We start from the raw sequence: 4,009 nt of genomic DNA on the forward strand, positions 1-4,009 counted from the left end.
GAGACCAGACTCTCTTTGCTGACCAATGGCAGCGTCTCTGTGGCCACATGGACAGATGTACGGGTGTTGTTCTATTTCTATTTCCTTCAAAGTGACCTGCTCCCTACAGAGAACACCAGTTGTGCAGCCTTTCAAGCCATGTGAGTGAGCCCCGCCATTCTGGCAGGGTAGGAGTGAAGGGTAGGAGGGGGTAGTGGCAGGGATGTGGACAGAGCACGTGGACAGAGCACCCACTTTCTTCTAGTTGGGAAGAAACGTACAAACTGGTGCTAATCCAGAGGACAATGATCAGGATGACCGTTGAAGCTTTAAGATTTAGGGGGCTGAGGGGCAGCTAGGTAGCAGTGTATAGAGCTCTGGCCTTGTTGCCAGGAGAAACTGAATTCAAATCAGTGCTACTACCTGTGTGACCCTGGGCAAGTCACTTAACCCTGAGTGTCTCACTCAAAAAAAAAAAGGCAAAAAAAAAAAGATTTAGGGGGTTTGAAACCATGCTTATGGGGATCAAAGGAAGGAAGTAGAAGTGTTTAGCTTAGTGAAAAGAAGACCCCAGAGGGGACATGACTGCTATCTTCAAATATGTGAAAGGCTAGCATGTGGGAAAGGGGCTGGGTTTCTCTGATCTGGTCCCAGATGGAAAAACTAAGATTAATGGGTGGACATTTCAGGAGCATGGATTTTAGCTCCTTGAGGGCAGGAAATGTTTCCATTTTCTTTGTACCTTTAGCACCGAGCATACAGCAGGTGTTTAATAAATGCTCGTGGTGGATTAGTTGGTTGAAATATAAAAAGAAGCTTCCTAAAAATGAAAACTGTTCAACAATTAGAGGATCATATCTCTAGAGTCAAAAAGGATCTTAGAGGTCACCTACTCCAACAGAAACCAAGGCTCAGAGAACTGAGGTCACACAGGCAGTAACAAGATTTGAATTCAAGTTGCTGGTTCCAAATCCAGTCCAAATCCACCACTTCAAGCAATAGATGAGGATTACTCAGTAGGATAGACTGCCTTAGCAGGTAGTGAGTTCCACATTATGTGAAGTGACCAAGCAAAGGTTAGATGACCGGTTGTCAGACACTGCAAAGAGGATTGCTTTTTCAGGTGTGGGTTGGACTAGACGACCTCTAAGGGCCCCTTCAACTCTGATTTTCTTTGCTCTGTGCCTCTCACTCTCAGTGTGAGCAGTGGCCCACCCATCCTGAAGGGTCGGGAAGAAGAGGTGTATCATCACATCTACTCCTACCTGACTGGTAAGGCCCTGGAGCAGAGTGTGAGCCAGTGGGCCTAGAAGGCCTGGTGGAGGCTTTCCCGGAGGAAGAATAGAAGAGTTGGGCTAATCTTAGATAAAAGTGTGAGAAAGCCAGAAAGGGCCCCGAGCTCCCCAACCACCGCCTGACCTCCACCAGTCTACTCTAACCTGCTTGTGTCTTATGACTGCTGGTCTTTGCCAAGTGATAGCATCCTAAGATTCAGAGCTCGAAGGGACCTTGAAGATCAATTCACTTAGACTACTCGTTTTACAGATGAGAAAACCGAGGCCTACAGAGGCTAAGTGACGTATCAAATGAGATAATCAAGCGAGTACCTGACACATAGTAGGTGCTGTATGAATGCTTAAGTCCTCTCTTGCCTTCCCCTTCCCTCCGTATCACATCATAGGTCTATAAGATTTAGAACTAATTTGATAAGCTAAAAGGTTAATGAGTTACCTCCTATTTGCATTTTAACAGTGTCCTTCAATGTCTTGACCCAAAGGGTGAAGTTTCTAATAGTGGAGTTTCAGGCCCTGTGATAGGCCATAGGGAATATATTTGAAGGCAGCGGTGTGATGGTAAATGTTTAACAACTGGTTGCGGGGGGGTGCCAGTGGGGGATGTAAGCATGACACGTTTTAAAATTTAATTTGCATTATCTACATTTTCTCAATCATTTTCTTTAATCTAGGCAATCAACAAAACAATAAACCAAGCACTTATTCGTAGTTGCTGATTTCTCACTGAAAATTTAACATTTGGCTCTCAGGAGCCCATTCGAATTGGCTCCAGCATGCCTCTGCTTACAGGTCCCACATACTCCACTTAAGTCTGAAGCTGCGACCTCGTTTTGATGATTTCCTGTGGTCAATCCCCCAGGTACTCAGTCCAGACCCCAGTGTTATAATCTCAGTGATCCCCCCACGCCCGACTGGTTCACAGCCTACTTGGGTCGCTATATCAGTCTGAGCAGTGTTGATGACATCCGTGACTTCTTGGGCTATGACCAGCAATTGGTGAGTGTCTTCTCAGAGTCAAGAGGTATGGGCCCAACCCCTTGGGGGACCAGACAGATGGACAGTCCCCCTTAGCTGGGATGTAGGTCTGAACTAACCTGAGGTACAGAGCAGAAACCATAGGCCTCTCTTTGGGGATGATTTCCTAGCGTATAGCTGACTCATGCTAACCAGATCACACCAGTAGCTGTTTATCAGAATTGTGGTTTACCCATGTCAGGTTTTTCTTTTCCTTCCTCCTCCCACTGTCTTTTACTCTTCCATCTCCCAAGGGCCTTCCTCTTGTTCCCCTTTCCCCCTCTCTACCTCCCAGATCAGAAGGGAGACAGAGGAGTTTCAAAGCCTCCTGGCCCCACTGCCTGCCTTCTGGTAGACCTGCTGCCTGGTTTGCATTAGGAGTGTGCCTGGCTTTTACTAGACAGGCTACCTGGGTCCCAGAAGGTTATTCTAATTTTGTTCTCTTGACCTTGTTCATTCTTCTCTAGCTGCAGGCGCTGGCCTCTCAACGGGACAGCCTCCAGCTGTTTAGTCAGCAGGACATCCCCAGGAATGTGACTGTGGTCACTCACCTCCGCTATTCTGGCCGAGACCCCTAACTTCAACATCTCTGAGTAAGGGGAAGAGGGGGGGTAGTGCTTCATATTATGATTGACCCTACTTTACAGAGAAGGAAACTGAGGCTAAAAAAGAAAGAAACAACCTGTTCAAGAAGCCAGGACTAGAACCCAGGTCTTCTGACTTCTGAGCTCTTTATCTTGTGTCAGGCTATTTTCAGTGGGTAACTTTAAAAAACCATAGCAAATGTTGAGTTCTGGGCTGGGTTCTTCTTCCTCCTGAAAACATGTTTGGTCCCCTTTGCCCAGGCTGGGGAAAGCAGATCCATGTTGGTATTAGCCAGAATAAGACATAACATGGAATGTAAATAAACATATCTGGCCCCCTAAGCATATGCTGTATTCTGAAGTCCTCTGGCAATGATTTGTGTATAATAATAATCTGTTTATGTATAACAACAACAACTAGCATTTATATAGCAATTACTATCTGCCAGGCACTCCGTCTAATGGCTTTACAATTAACATATCATTTGATCCTCACAACAACCCTAGGAGGTAGTAGGTGCTTTTAGTATTCTGGATGAGGAAACTGAGGCAGAGATTAAGTGACTTACCCAGGGTCACACAGCTAGAAAGTACCTGAGGCTGGATTTGAACTCAGGTCTTCCTGACTCTAGGCTCAGCTATGCTATGGCACCCCCTAGCCTGCCCCATGGAGCAGGGGAGTCCGTTGATGTGGCTAACTGAGAACTCACTTCATTCCTTGGATCATAGGATTCAGAACTAAAAGGGAGCTGACAGATCATTGGGGAACCCTCTTATTTTATTGGTGAGAATACTGAGGCACAGAGAGACCAGTGATTTACCCAGGAACATATGGACCGCAGGTGGTATTTGAACTTTGATCTTCTGGCTGTAAGCTAAGGCTCTTTCTTCTAAACTAAGGGTGGGGACCGTGTGGCCTCAAGGCCACATGTGGCCCTCTAGGTCCTTGGGTACGGCCTTTTGATTGAGGCCAAGTTTTACAGAATAAATCCTTTTGTTAAGGGGATTTGTTCTGTGAAGTTTGGATTCAGTCAAAGAGCCACACTTGGGGCAGCTAGGTGGTGCAGTGGATAGAGCATCGGCCCTGAAGTCAGGAGGACCTGAGTTCAAATCCAGCCTCAGACCAAACACTTGGCA

Source organism: Phascolarctos cinereus, unplaced genomic scaffold (genome assembly GCF_003287225.1).
Source record: "Phascolarctos cinereus isolate Bilbo 61053 unplaced genomic scaffold, phaCin_HiC Scaffold_4;HRSCAF=312, whole genome shotgun sequence".
Classification (NCBI taxonomy): Eukaryota; Metazoa; Chordata; class Mammalia; order Diprotodontia; family Phascolarctidae; genus Phascolarctos; species Phascolarctos cinereus.